Source organism: Lampetra fluviatilis, chromosome 39 (assembly GCF_964198595.1).
Source record: "Lampetra fluviatilis chromosome 39, kcLamFluv1.1, whole genome shotgun sequence".
NCBI lineage: Eukaryota > Metazoa > Chordata > Hyperoartia > Petromyzontiformes > Petromyzontidae > Lampetra > Lampetra fluviatilis.
Window position 1 is genome coordinate 9,490,607 of NC_136313.1, and position 16,310 is coordinate 9,506,916.

Sequence of the window (16,310 nt, forward strand, 5' to 3'; positions counted from 1 at the left end):
CGAAGGTCTGGCGCGGTGTTTACGCACCGCACGCCGGGTGCTGCTCATTGGAAGGCGAGTCGAGCTGGGTGAGGACCCAGGACCGATCCAGACAATCGTCACCGGCGTTGGCCGCGAACGGGAATCGAACTCGGGTGTCGCTAACCGCGGCGCCACCGCTCCGCCCGCTAAAACAACGCCCACCGCCATTCGTCACCAGGTGACGGTGACGTCACCACGGCGCCTGTGCCAGGCCAGGTGCACCTCGAGGCCACGTGAAGTGTCGAAGGCTCGCTGGCAGGAGGTCACGGGACAGATCCTGCAGGTGCAGTGGGTTGACTGACTCGTTGTTGTTGGAGGGCGACTGTTCATAGAGGCCGATCTTGACACCAATAGTATCAGTCTTTGGAAAGTCCACTCAGCTCCCACATCCTCCCGTACCGCATCAGTCCATCTCTTCTCTAGCCCGTGTCGTGCCTGTTTAGCCCCCTTTATCCAGCCAAACAGAAGCTGCTTGGGAAATGCGGTGGCTGAACATGCAGGCATCATGACCCAGCCAACGCAGCCTTGCCTGCCGGAGGATCTTACTGATGAGAATGTGTCAAAATCTTTCAAGGATTTGTGAGCTCCTCACACAATTCAGCCTGGTTAAACCCAGGATGGATCGCAGGCAGGGCCAGCCTGAATGTTTCTAACTGGCGCAGATGTTCCATTAGAGGGGTCCACGTTTCAACGTGCGCGCACACACACACGTGCGCAAACACACACAAAGATAAAGATCCCCCATGTAGCCTTAACAGACTGTAGGGGCAAGTGCTGTTAGCGAGCACCTATGACACACACACACGTGCAAACACACACACGTACACGCACACACACACACACGTGCACCTACACACACGTGCACAAGCACACACACACACGTGCAGACACACACGTGCACGCACACACACACGTACACGCACACACACACGTGCACGCACACACACGTGCACGCGCACACACACGTGCGCAAACACACACACACGTGCAGACACACACACGTGCACGCGCACGACACACGCACACGCCGTCCGCTCGATTTAAGTCAAGTCTTCCGTGCCGTTTCTATCAGCGCCGGCTATCTGGGACACAAACCCACATGTTTTTGTGACAGATAGCGCGACTGTCATGTATATAACTATATCCAGGATATATTATTATGTGAATGCGAAGTGGAAGCAGCTACGTATCTTGAGCTGCAGTCGTTTAAAAACACACGCACACACCGATACGTACACACACACGCACACACATGCGCACACACACACGCACACACGCTCATATATACCGACACCTACACCGACACGTACACACACACACGCACACACACACGCACACACACGCACACACGCTCATAAATACGACACGCACACCAACACGCACACCGACACGTATACACACACACGCACACACACGCACACACACGCACGCTCATAAATACCGACACGCACACCGACACGTGCACATGCATGCACATCCAAACACGCACGGGCATTCACACACAAAGACGACGATCCCACGTTTAGCCTATTACAGACTGTTGGGGCAAGTGCTGTTAGCGAGCACGGCACAGAAGGCGGTGGGTGGCCAGAACCACGCCCGGCCGTCTTTGTATCCCCAGCGTTAATGTTTACACACCGCACCCAGTTACTCACTTAAAGGCTGAGTCGGCCTAGGGGGGAGGCCCGGGACCGGTTCGGATTTTCGTCACTGATGTTGGCCGTGAGCGCGAATCAAACTCAGGTCGCTGGGTTCAGAGCCCTGCATTCACGTACACAAAACCCAACGCACTCATCAATAACACGGTGACCTCGCAAGAAGATGAACAAATCGGTAACGTTCTGGGTAATGGCCCTTTCTCATAGCGCATTAGGACCATTGTCTGGAACGTCGCCTATTATGTTATTTAAAAGGCCACAGTGGTATTGACGAGTGAGTTGGGTTGTTGTTGTTTTTTGGGATTGTGCGCCACCGCCAATGCAGCAACAGCATCACCACCACCACTAAATAATGCGTTACATTATGAAGACACAAAGACACAACAAAGATAAAAAATCCCCCGTGTAGTCTTAACAGACTGTTGGGGCAAGTGCTGTTAGCAAGCACCTATGAAGGCCGGCACTGCACACGAGGGGGTGGGTGGCCCGCACCACGCCCGGCCGCCTTTGTCTCTCTAGTAGCGATGTTTACGCACCGCACCAGGTACTCATTTGAGGCTGATTCGACCTAGGGGAGGTCCAGCACCGGTGTAGGCCGTGAGCGGGAATCGAACTCGGAGCGCCGGCTTCGAAGCACAGCGCGCTACCGCTCCACACACACACACGCGCACACACGCATACGCACACACGCGCACACACGCACGCACACACACGCACACACGCGCACACACACACGCACACGCGCACACGCACGCGCACACACACACGCACACGCGCAAATGCACGCACACACGCACGCGCACACACACACACGCACACACGCACGCACGCGCACACACGCACGCACACACACGCACACACGCACGCGCACACACACACGCACACACGCACACAAACACGCACACACACCCACACACACACGCACACACACACACGCACACACGCACACACGCACGCACACACACACACGCACACAACAACAAAAACAACCGCCATTCGCCACTAAGTGGCGGTGACGTCACCACGACGCTTGTGCCAGGCCATGTGCACCTTGAGGCCACGTGAAGTGTCGAACGCCCGCTGACAGGAGGTCACGGGGCAGACCCAGCAGGTGCCACGGGTCGACTGACCGAGATGACCGAGATGACTGGCTGATGCACCACCTGTGCCCCTTACTGTACCAACTTGCTGTGCTTTAGCCACCCGGCGCTCCGCTCGTTGTTGTGAGCGTCGCTCCTCCGCCCTCCGTTGTTGTTGGAGGGCGACTGCCTCCAACTGCCCAGAAGCGTCCTTCACGAGCCTCCTCCACTGAGGCCGATCTTGACACCGCTGGTACCAGTCATCGGCAAGTCTACTCAGCTCCACGTCCTCCTGTACCACATCACTCCATCTCTTCTCTAGCCCGTGCCGCGCCCGTTTAGCCCCCTCGATCCGACCGAACAAAAGCTGTTTAGGCATGCGGTGGCTGGGCATGCGTGCTACATGACCCAGCCAATGCAGCCTTGCCTGCCGGAGGAGCTCACCTATGGGGCTTTGCCCAGCTCTTTCAAGGATTTGTGAGCTCCTCACACAATCCAGCCTGGTTAAACCCAGGATGGATCGTAGGCAGGCCAGCCTAAATGTTTCCAACCGGCGAAGATGTTCCATTAGGGGGGGTCCACGTTTCGCAAGCGTGGAGAAGGGAGGGAATGACCGTGGCCGAGAAAACCTGAAGCTTCGTGCGGAGCGACAGACCAGGTAGCTTCCACACAGCGTTACGCAACCGATTAAAATATATTTCCGCTCGACTGATTCGGAGTGAGACCTCTGCTGATAAACTGGAGCCGGTCATAAGCACACTGCCCAGGTATGGGAAACTCTCCACTCTCTCCACAACTTTCCCATCACCGATTGGGAGTTGTGGGGGTGGAGTGTCCGATGGTACAAAATACCCAGGCAGGTGCTTAGTTTTGGTGGGGCTGATGGTAAGGCCCCACCTCTTAGTTGCACGCTCCAGTCTCAGCAGCAGCGTCTCCAACTCCTCTTCTGAATGAGCAGCTATTACCAAATCATCGGCATACATATCGTGGTTGACCAATAGGGAGCCATCCCTTGATCGCACCCGGGCGTCGATCAGCCTCCCATTATATCTGTACCAAATGGAAATTCCCCCGGTGCATCTATTGAAGGCTTCACGAACTACGCAGTCAAAATAGATGTTAAATAATGTGGGAGCCAGAGGACATCCCTGTCGCACCCCAAGGTGTACAGGGAATGGCTCTGACTCCCGGCCACGTAATTTTACCCGGGCCCGCTCACCATCATGAAGGTCCTTAATGATCGTGAGCAGAGGGTCAGGGACTCCGAAAGCACGAAGAACAACCCAGAGCCCAGGCCTACTGATGGTATCATAGGCCTTGACCAGGTCAATAAAGCAAAGATGTAGGTCTTGTTGGAATTCCCTACACCTCTGCTGTAGCAGACGGACACACGCACACACGCACACGCACACACGCGCGCACACACACGCACACACACACGCACGCACACACAGGTGTACGAAGACAACTGACCTCGACGCCTGGCTAAAATACCGCTGCAACTGGACCCTTGCTCCGCAGCAAACCTGGTCAATGCCAAGACACAGAAATGAAAAAAATGAAAAATCGAAAAATCGAGGTGAAGACGCCGAGGTCAGCCAAACGCCCCGGACACGAGAGTGGGGTGGCAATCACACAAATCGCGGACACGAGAGTGGGGTGGCAATCACACAAATCGGTTTCAAAGTTTTAAAAAGGATTATAAAAACGATAGCTCCCCCCACCCCACTCACAACCCCCCATCTCCCTCTCCCAACATAAATAAAACAACTCGCATTACTAAAGCGGAGTGGGAGGCAGTCGGGCAACAGCAGGGTGAGAGTAGTGGCCTGGCTTGTTGACTTGACAGAAAGTTCCATCAGCGCCCGACGGAGTTTTAACAAAACCCACCGAGGGCCCGAATCTCTGAGCGAGCGAGGGCCCAGGGCAGGCGCACGACACGAAGACCCTGAACGGGAAACCCGCGAGTTCGACCAGCTGCGTTCCCTCGCTGTCCATCGCGGTTTTGGCGATCCGCGAATCGCATTTCGTCAGCATCATCGTCATCATCGTCATCATTGTCATCATCATCGTCAGCGTCATCATCGTCATCATCATCAGCATCATCGTTACTGTATCCGTAAACTGCGCAGCATCGTTAACATTTAAGGTAAGTAAATTTAGAAACAATTATTGGATAATTTTATTTGTTTTATTTACTTTACTACTTATAACAAAAAAAATTTTGGGGTGGGGGTTAGGATAATTTGCATGGGTGTAATCGCTAACGTCTGTATTTTTTGCATTTAATGCATTTAAAAAAAATTTTGTCGTCCAAAATTATCCGCGAAATTTGCTATTCATGAGCATCTCCGGAACGTATCCCTCGCGAATAACGAGGGAACACTGCGAACCAAATAGAACCGACAGCTCTGATCTCACACGCAACCATCAACGACGCATTACCCTTGGGATCAGGTGGTGCGACTTCGTCACAAAGGTTACCGTGACAACCGCATGGGTCTCCCCAACACGTGGCCTATTGATGGCGCGTGGCTCGTCTTCAACGCGTGGAAGCTCCGCCTCACCCCGCGGGGGGGTCTCGAACTCAGATCCGGAACCACGTGGGCTCGCTCGCCAGTCGAGGGGAGATCCCACGCTCACCCTGGTGCTGCTCAAGGATCATCGTCATTGTCGTTATCGTCATCATCATCGTCATCATCATCGTTGTCGTCATTGTCATCATCGTCGTTATCGTCATCATCATCATCGTGATCGTCGTCGTCATTGTCATCATCATTGTTATCATTATCGTCGTCATCATCATCATCGTCGTCATCATCATCGTCGTCATCATCGTCGTCGTCATCATCATCGTCGTCATCATCATCGTCGTCATCGTCATTGTCATCATCATCGTCGTCATCGTCATTGTCATCATCATCGTCGTCGTCGTCATCATCATCATCGTCGTCATCATTATCTTCCTCGATGATGATGTTGGAAATGCAGCCTATCCAAGAGGCCTGGCCAGGGGCGATGGATCGCAGAGACACCTGGAGGGACATTCGTAACGGCAGCCCTCCTGATTAGCTCAGCGACTACTGCACTACTATTGCTGTACAGGACTGCAATGTGCTTGTCCTGTAGCTACGGTGGGGGCAGGGGTCGGTGGTCGGAGTGGTGGTGCAGTGGTTAGCGCACAGCGCTTTGAAACCACGATGTGAACCCATGAGTTTGATTCCCATGAATTGTATTCCCATGCCACGGCTACACCCTGGAGCGAGGTGGCATCTGCAGCGTTCCTGACTGAATAGGAGCTGCTGCTGCTGCTGATGATGATATACAGGAAGCTGACATGGGAAATGGTCATGCTTCACAGTGGAGGGATTAGAGAGAAAGCGCAGAAAGTTTGACAGACTTAAGAGTTTCATAACATTTCACACCAGTGGGAGGGAAATTGAATGCGAGTGACAAATGAAGCGTCGTCAATTTGTATCGAGAAGAGAGCGGCAGCAGCGGCAGCAGCAGCAGCACCGTGGCGGACGGCGTTCAGTCCTCAACCCGGTACCGCCCCTGCTGCCTGTACCCTGCTGCCTGTGCCACTCACACCGCTCCTGCTGCCTGTACCCTGCTGCCTGTGCCACTCACACCGCTCCTGCTGCATGTACCCTGCTGCCTGTGCCACTCACACAGCTCCTGCTGCATGTACCCTGCTGCCTGTGCCACTCACACCGCTCCTGCTGCCTGTACCCTGCTGCCTGTGCCACTCACACAGCTCCTGCTGCATGTACCCTGCTGCCTGTGCCACTCACACCGCTCCTGCTGCCTGTACCCTGCTGCCTGTGCCACTCACACAGCTCCTGCTGCATGTACCCTGCTGCCTGTGCCACTCACACAGCTCCTGCTGCCTGTACCCTGCTGCCTGTGACACTCACACCGCAGCGTGCGGGGCGACAATGTCCCTGCCGCTGCCGCCGTGAGCTGCCGCCACCTGCGCGTCCTCTGTGGGGGAGAAGGGAAGCCGGTGGGTGGGTGGGTGAGTGGGTGAGTGGCGAGATGGATGAGTGGAGAGGTGGGTGAGTGATACGATGCGTTGTTGGATGTGTGGGTGAGTGGGTGGGTTGGAAAATAGGCGGGCGAGGTTGATGTGTAGGTGGATTATTGAGTGGATGGGCGAGTGGATGAGTGAGTGTAGAGGTGAGTCGGAATATGGATTAGTCAATGAGAGGGCAGATGAGTGGAATTGGCGTTAAGTGGATGGGTGAGTGGGTGGATGGTTGGGTGAGTTGGTGGTAGGTGGATGGGCGAGGGGGGTGCGTTGGATAGTGCGAGGATATGTGGGTGAATTGATAAGTTGGTGGGTGAGTGGATGAGCGGGAAGCCAACATTAGTCAATTGTTAGTCGGGTGAGCGAAAGGAGGGTTGAGTGAGTGGGTGAGTGGGTAGGTGGGTGGGTGGTAAGACGCATGAGTGGATGATTAGGTGAGTGGATGGGTGAGTGGATGGGTGAGTGGTTGACGAGTGCCTTGGGACTGGGTGAGTAGGTGGGTGGGGTAGACGTGTGGGTGGATTATGCAGTGATTTGTGTGAGTGATTGGGTGAGAGGATGTTGGTGAGTTGGTGAGTTGAGAGTGCACGGAAGCCGGACGACACGTGGTGTCTGCAGGGGGGAGGAGAGGGCACGGGGGGCAGCTGCCCTCTCTCCCCCGCCTCTGTCGTTGGATGTGTGGGTGGCTCCATCGGATGTGTGGGTGGCTCCATTGAGAGCGAGCGAGCGCGTGACCCCCACGGAGGCTGATTTGCACGTTAAGTGGTTGGAAGGGAACGGCGCTTCTTTGGGAATCGCCCTCGGCGCTTGCGAAGGAAGCGATGCGCAGGAGGGGGTCGAAGGGGTTAGGCCGAGGGTGAGGTTTACTCGCGTTAATGCAACGGCTCGCGCGGGTGGGGTACGGGCTGGGATAGAGAGGGGGCTGGGATATAGAGGGGGGCTGGGATAGAGAGGGGCAGGATACGGGCTGGGATAGAGGGGGGCATGGTACGGGCTGGGATAGAGAGGGGAGCTGGGATAGAGGGGGGCATGGTACGGGCTGGGATAGAAAGGGGAGCTGGGATAGAGGGGGGCATGGTACGGGCTGGGATAGAGAGGGGAGCTGGGATAGAGGGGGGCATGGTACGGGCTGGGATAGAGAGGGGCATGGTACGGGCTGGGATAGAGAGGGGCATGGTACGGGCTGGGATAGAGGGGGGCATGGTACGGGCTGGGATAGAGGGGGGCATGGTACGGGCTGGGATAGAGGGGGGCATGGTACGGGCTGGGATAGAGAGGGGCAGGGTACGGGCTGGGATAGAGAGGGGTAGGTTTACGTGTGGGAGTTTTAATTTGGGTGTGGAGCTCGGATTGGTTGTGGTTGAGGCTTAGTTTAATAATAATAGGGGTTGGGATTTGGGGATAAGCTGATTTGGTAGCGGGTTAAGGTTAATGCAAAATTTAGTCGAGGGGGAAAGGTGTAGGATTATGTTTCGATGTATGAGGATGAATATGAGATAAACGCTCGGCTTGCTCGGTTTAAGGGAGGGGTTCGGCTCAAGCTCAGGGTAAGCGTTCGGATTAAGGTAAAGGTTTAAGACGTGTTAGGATTATGATGATGATACTAATTTGAACTTGTAACCCTCCGCCCCCACACAGCATTCGCTCATCGCTCTCTCAGAGAGACAGAGAGAGACACAGAGAGAGACACAGAGAGAGAACGACTCAGAAGCGCGAGGAATATCACACGAGCTGGAAAGGCAGCGAGCACGTGTCCGAAATCACCCTCCAAGCTTTGCGATCCTCTGCATATATGAAGGTTGTCATGTGACCAACGCGGCACGTTCCACACGCCGAGGGTGATACTCGAGGCGTTCGGCTTGTGCCGGGGGGCGGCTATTCTCGCGAACCGCCGGGGTCCGCTGCCACATTTGCGACGGGTCCCGCGGCCGAGAGTGGTGAGAGAAGATGCGGCCGAGGAGTCCTCGTTAACGCGCGCCATCGGTTCCCATAAAAAAAACCGCGTGTAAATTATTCAAAATTTATTTCCTGCGCGTGTCATTTTCTCGCCGGTGGAAGTATTTTTTTCCCCTGCCTTGTTTACTTATTTCACCCCCGCAAATCCTCCCTAGAGCCTCGCAAATTTCTTCCTTCCAATTATCAGTCGGGCCCCTGCCACTCAAACGACTCCCCGTTTGTGCACCAACTCGGTCCGTCTCCCTCCCTCTCCTCTCTCCGCTGCGTCTTCTATCGCTGTCGAGTTTCGAGCTCCGCGTTTGAAGATTTCGCCTCTCTCGGCTGGAGGGGGGTCGGTGGGCGGGCGGGGATGAGTAGTGGGGGTGGGGGGGGGGACGACTTCTCAATTCAATTATTTAAATTGGACCCCAGCAAATGAATAACAACGTCAAACAACAGAGGTCCCTGAATAATTTGATGAGAGAAATAAATCCTCCGCCAGGACGCCCCCGTCGGTGCCCGGGGAGAGTCACAGGGCCCGCGCCCCTTCCGCCCTTCGGGGTATCGATACCCACGGGATGTCAGAATGAGAATATTCATTCATACTGGGAGAAATCCGATGAGCTACTAAGCTCTTCACCCCCTAACAACAGATGCCCAGTACGGGCGCGGGTCAGAACGTGACAACACACAAACAGAAAACACGACGGGAGTGTGCCAGTGTAGGAAAGGTAAACACATCACGAAAACAACACAAATTTAACTAAACAATACAATTTTATTTTACCAGCTGAGGCCCACTGAGCGATTGGCTTCCTTCTCAGAAGCGGCCTGGCCACCAATCACAGCTCAGCAAGAGCAGCCTGTCACGTGGCCATGTCGAGCAGTCACAACGACTCTCATACGACGATGGGCTGAACCCGGCGAGCCGAGTTCGATTCCCGCTCACGGCCAACACCCAGTGACGATTATCCGAACCGGTTCTGGGCCTCCCCTAGGTCGACTCGGTCTAAAATGAGTACCCGGTGCGGTGTGTAAAAATAATCGCCACTGGGGAGACAAAGGCGGTCGGGCGTGGTGCTGGCCACCCACCCCATCGTGTGCCGTGGCGGCCTTCACAGGTGCTGCTCGCTAACAGCACTTGCCCTACAGTCTGTTACAGGCTACACGGGGGTTCATGATACATGTTTGTTGGGTTAGATAACGTAAATATATAAATGTGTTGTCCATCCCGCCACCACCCGACACAGCCAATGAGTAAGGTTTGTCACGTAAACGGAACGTGCCAATTCGTTACGAGTGCAGCACACCGCTTGTGTGTTGGAGAGCAAAGCCACACCAGCCGATGTGTTCAACTGTACGGGGGATCTTTCTGTTCAGTACTCGGCTCTCTACACAGGGATTAGACATCTCAAGTTCCCCCTTGTTGTTGTTGGCGTGCGGGACGCGGAACTCGGCGGCAGCGGCGGCAGCGAGGGGTTGGTGGATCACCGCACAGATGTCGCGGCGCTCCGCTCCCCCTGAGCGTCGAGGAGAAGGTGGTACAGGAAAGAAAAAAAAGTAGATTCCACCCATTCTGTTTTGTATGGGATATAGAGCGTTTCCCCCTCGCGTGTGTCAGTTTTCGATGGGCGCTCCGGTTTTCCTGCCACATTGCCAGCACTCGCGAATTGGCCGGTAACACGTTGACGTGTAGAGGACCGCAGAGCTCGGGCAACTTGGTGCCGGCTCGTCGCTGCGTGGCCGCTGCCTTCCCGCTCGTCCGTGGTCCCCGGCGCCTCCCGAGTCGTTGGCGCTGTTGGAGAGCGAGCGGACACACATTGGGGGAGTCACGTGACAAGTTGACGACGATGAGCCGGATTGCAGCTCGCAACCTTCACATTCTGGTTCCGGCGCGATTGTATACGTGGCGAACGCGTTTACGTCTCTGCCAACGATTCCATTTGCTTGCTTGCCCAAATGTTGCCTTGGGTCGTCCATCATTTTATCAACAACAACAAAAGTGTTCCCAACTCTCAACTGAAAAACTAGAGGAATGGGACTGTGTGTGTGTGTACCTGTGTGTGTGTGCACTGTGTGTGTGTGTACACTGTGTGTGTGCCTGTGTGTGTGTACATGTGTGTGTGTGTACCTGTGTGTGTGTACCTGTGTGTGTGTACACTGTGTGTGTGTACCTGTGTGTGTGTACACTGTGTGTGTGTACCTGTGTGTGTACCTGTGTGTGTGTGTGTACACTGTGTGTGTGCCTGTGTGTGTACCTGTATGTGTGTGTACCTGTTTGTGTGTGTACCTGTGTGTGTGTACCTGTGTGTGTGTGTACCTGTGGTCCGGCAAAACAACCTCCTACCTCCTCGCGGTGCCGGACGGGCAACATTGTCGTGGGCAGTGCTGTGGGGGGAGGGCCAATGCCCATTGGCCTCTCCCCTCATGGCGTCTGTGACCACCACAGTGGCTAAACGGGGGCTCTGGACGGGTGCGAGGGGCTGGTAACCCCTCCACCTTCAATTAACCACCACTAAACTACGAAGTAAACATAAACCTGTAATTAATAAGCTTGTGCCGGAGGCCCCGGGGGGTCAGGCTTTTATGACGTCTCCTGGCCAAACCCCATTTGGCGGAGCCAGGAGATTGAATTTTAACCCTCGGGGCTCCTCCAGAAACAACGAAAAACCATTGCGGATGGCCACGTGGAATGTTCGAACGCTCACTGCGGAGGAGAGGCTGCCACTCCTCTGTCGGGAGCTGGACCGGTACCGCCTGGATCTCTGTGGCATTCAGGAGGTCCGGTGGACCGGTTCTGGCTCCTGCCACCATGAGGGGTGGACAGTCCTCTACTCGGGGCAGGAGACTGCCAAACAACAGGGTGTGGCTCTTCTTCTGAACAAAAGAATGAAGGGGGCGTGGGAGCGTGGCGGTGAGGTGTGGGAAGCTGTAAGCCCCAGGATACTTTGGGCTCGCCTTCCCATCAACCAGAGGCGAGGAGTGGTGGTCGTGGTTACTTATGCCCCCACCGAAGACGAACATCTGTGGAGGGATGCAGGCAAAGCCGATGAGTCGGACGCTTTCTATGACCTCCTGTCACAGGTGCTGGCTAAAGTGGCCACTCGGGACAGAGTCATCTTGTTGGGTGACTTCAATGCCCGAGTTGGTCATGATACTGGCACCTGGTCTGGAGTGATTGGAAGGCATGGGCCAGATCAGCTCAATAATAACGGTAGGAGGCTGCTAGATTTTTGTGCAGCCCATGGGCTTGTAATTACCAACACGCTCTTCCGGCATCGGCGCATCCACACAACATCATGGATGCATGCCGGGTCCAAGCAAGAACATCTGCTGGACTACGTAGTGACGGACCAGCGGATGCGAGCCCATGTCCTTGACACCAGGACCTACCGTGGAGCTGATCTGCCCTCTGACCATCGACTAGTCATCTGTAAGATGCGCCTGCCATTCTTCCACTCCGGTGGTGGGTGTACACCCAGGATCCCATTCCAACCAAAAGTGGCCTGGTCCAAGTTAGCTGATGAAAGTTGCAAGCGAGAATTTCATCATCGCTTGCAGCTGGGGTTGGCATCGTCCCCCACTCCACCTGATGTCGAGGGTAAATGGGCGAGGTTTAAGACTGTGACTCATGCAGCTGCAATGGCTGCTTTGGGTACGCGGTCCAGACCTCCCCGGGAACCCTGGCTGACGGAGGAGGTGTTCAGGTTAATTGAGAAAAAGCGACAGGCCCACTCTCATCGCCTACAGCATCCCACGTCAGAGAATGAGGAGGTTTACCGCAGTCTTCGCTCGGAGGTTCGGAGAGCCGTGAGGCGCTGTAAGGATGGGTGGTGGTCGCGGGTTGCTGAGGAGATGGAGACTGCCTCAGTGGCCCGCGATCACAAATCACTATTTAACTCCATCAAAAAAGTAACCTGCAGCGCCACACCTATTACCATCATTAGAGGAAAAAACGGTGATCCAATCTCCGACCCCCAGGAACAGGTTTGCAGATTTGCTGAGCATTTCTGTGAGGTCCTGGGGGAGGGAAAATCTCTCAGCCAGGAAAACATCATGGCACAAAGTGGGGATAACCCTGCTGAGGCTGCGGTGCCTCAAATATTGGAAGAGGTCACCCCCTGTGAGTGGCTGGCTGAGGTACCGGCTGTTGAGGAAGTACTGAGGGCGATCCGGAGTCTGAGACCAGGGAAGGCACCGGGCAGAGATGATCTCCCAGGCGAAATGCTGAGGGAGGGTGGCGTTTGTGCACAGACTGCCCTATATGACATCATAACAACAGTCTGGACCACTGGACGGGTTCCGCAGGACTGGAAGGATGCCCTGGTGGTCCCCCTCTTTAAGAAGGGGGACCGTACCGACTGTAACAACTACAGGGGCATCTCACTCCTCAGTGTGCCGGGTAAGGTCCTGGCAAGGATTATTCAACATCGCCTTGCTAGGCATGCTGAGGAGAGGCTTGCGGAGCCCCAATGTGGTTTCAGGAAAGGGCGGTCCTGCACAGATGCCATATTTTCTGTCCGTCTGCTACAGCAGAGGTGTAGGGAATTCCAAAAAGACCTACATCTCTGCTTTATTGACCTGGTCAAGGCCTATGATACCATCAGTAGGACTGGGCTCTGGGTTGTTCTTCGTGCTTTCGGAGTCCCTGACCCTCTGCTCACGATCATTAAGGACCTTCATGATGGTGAGCGGGCCCGGGTAAAACTACGTGGCCGGGAGTCGGAGCCTTTCCCTGTACACCTTGGGGTGCGACAGGGATGTCCTCTGGCTCCCACATTATTTAACATCTATTTCGACTGCGTAGTTCGTGAAGCCTTCAATAGCTGTACCGGGGGAATTACCATTTGGTACAGATACAATGGGAGGCTGATCGACGCCCGGGTGCGATCAAGGGATGGCTCCCTATTGGTCAACCACGTTATGTATGCCGATGATTTGGTAATAGCTGCTCATTCAGAAGAGGAGTTGGAGACGCTGCTGCTGAGACTGGAGCGTGCCACTAAGAGGTGGGGCCTTACCATCAGCCCCACCAAAACTAAGCACCTGCCTGGGTATTTTGTACCATCGGGCACTCCGCCCCCACAACTCCCAATCGGTGATGGGGCAGTTGTGGAGAGAGTAGAGAGTTTCCCATACCTGGGCAGTGTGCTCATGACCGGCTCCAGTTTATCAGCAGAGGTCTCACTCCGAATCAGTCGAGCGGCAATATCTTTTCATCGGTTGCGTAACGCTGTGTGGAAGCTACCTGGTCTGTCGCTCCGCACGAAGCTTCAGGTCTTCTCGGCCACGGTCATTCCCTCCCTTCTCTATGCTTGCGAAACGTGGACCCCCCTAGTGGAGCATCTTCGCCGGTTGGAAACATTTAGGCTGGCCTGCCTACGATCCATCCTGGGTTTAACCAGGCTGGATTGTGTGAGGAGCTCACAAGTCCTTGAAAGATCTGGGCAAAGTCCCATCAGTGAGCTCCTCCGGCAGGCAAGGCTGCGTTGGCTGGGTCATGTAGCCCGCATGCCCAGCCACCGCATGCCTAAACAGCTTTTGTTCGGCCGGATCGAGGGGGCTAAACGGGCGCGGCACGGGCTAGAGAAGAGATGGAGTGATGTGGTACAGGAGGACGTGGAGCTGAGTGGACTTGCCGATGACTGGTACCAGCGGTGTCAAGATCGGCCTCAGTGGAGGAGGCTCGTGAAGGACGCTACTGGGCAGTTGGAGGCAGTCGCCCTCCAACAACAACGGAGGGCGGAGGAGCGACGCTCACAACAACGAGCGGAGCGCCGGGTGGCTAAAGCACAGCAAGTTGGCACAGTAGGGGGCACAGGTGGTGCATCAGCCAGTCATCTCGGTCATCTCGGTCAGTCGACCCGTGGCACCTGCTGGGTCTGCCCCGTGACCTCCTGCCAGCGGGCGTTCGACACTTCACGTGGCCTCAAGGTGCACATGGCCTGGCACAAGCGTCGTGGTGACGTCACCGCCACTTAGTGGCGAATGGCGGTTGTTGTTGTGTACCTGTGTGTGTACCTGTATGTGTGTGTGTACCTGTGTGTGTGTGTGTACCTGTGTGTGTGTACCTGTGTGTGTGTAGCTGTGTGTATGTGTGTGTACCTGTATGTGTGTACCTGTGTGTGTGTACCTGTGTGTGTGTACGTGGGGAGTGGTAGTGTAGCGGTTAGCGCTACGCTGCGCTGCGAACCCGGCGACCCCGAGTTCGAATGCCGCTCATGGAACAACACCGGTGACGATTTATCTGAACCGATCCCGGGCCTCCCATAGGTCGACTCGGCCTCAAATGAGTACCTGGTGCGGTGTGTAAACATCGCCACTGGGGAGACAAAGGCGGTCGGGCGTGGTGCTGGCCACCCGATCCCCTCGTGTGCCGTTCAGGCCTCCATAGGTGCTCGCTAACAGCACTTGCCCCAACAGTCTGTGCAGGCTATACGGGGTGGATCTTTGTCTTTCGTGTTGTACACTTGAACTTCTTTCGCACCGCACGTGGCTAGCCGTGCTCATCGGAGGGAAGAGAGTTCTAAGACGTAAGATTGTTTGGGGTCTTATTTTTTAAATCTTAGCCAAAGGTCAAAGTTTATAACAGAGTTCATCAATTATATCACGCGTCACTGTTTTTTTATGGTCAGAACGAGTTCCGAATCAACTCAGTGGGCTTTGCCTGCTATGATGGGGATGGTTTATTTGTTTGTATTTGTATTTGGGTGAGTTGTTTACCTTTCTTGTACTGTGTGTTGTTGTCAAGTTCTTACCCGCCTCTTACTGTACATCTGTGAAGAAGAGCTTTACAGCTCATCGGATTCCTCCAGTCATAAATAAACATCCTCATTCTGAACTTTTTACGACGGAAACTCGAGTACCGTGACTTGAGTGACGTCACAATGCGAATCACGTGCGTGCGCGCGCATGTTGCTGAACTTCTGTCGCAACGAGACGTAGCCAATCGGAAAGTGGGAATCTGCAGTGCGCACGTGACGTGACGCGGCGTCGTTATGACGTCAATGGGGGGGGGGGGGGTGGGGGCGGGGGGTGCCGGGCGTGGCAACAACCGCGACACAAACCCGGCCACATTTGTCTCCCCCAGCCGCCGGGGCCAATGTCGATCCCGGAGTCGACCGTAACAATTCACTGGGCTTCACGAGGCGGCGAATCGTCACGATTCCCGGGGGGGGGCGGGGAGGGGGCGGGGGGGGGTCACGATTGAATTCCCGGAGCAATTCCTTTTACTCTCATTAGTCTTGTCTTGTCTGCTTTGCTGCATCTCGTTCGTGCTGTCTCCTTTGTTCCACGAGCCTCTAACGTTTTGGCATTTATTTATTTAAAACTTTTTTTTGCCAGTTTAAAAAATGATGAAAAATAATAAGTGTTTTTCCTGTTTCTAGCAATAACGGGCGTTCTCTAGCTAAACGCCGGTGAGACTAGGCCCCAAAGAAGGTTGTCTCTGGTGTAGGCCAATCACTTTCAAAGATACAATGCATATATCACCAGAGCATGTGGTTAATGCCGACTTGATGTATCTATTTGGTGTTTGAACATCTTCACACCTCGTGTTTTATTGTAAGAAAGGGTAAAACATATTCT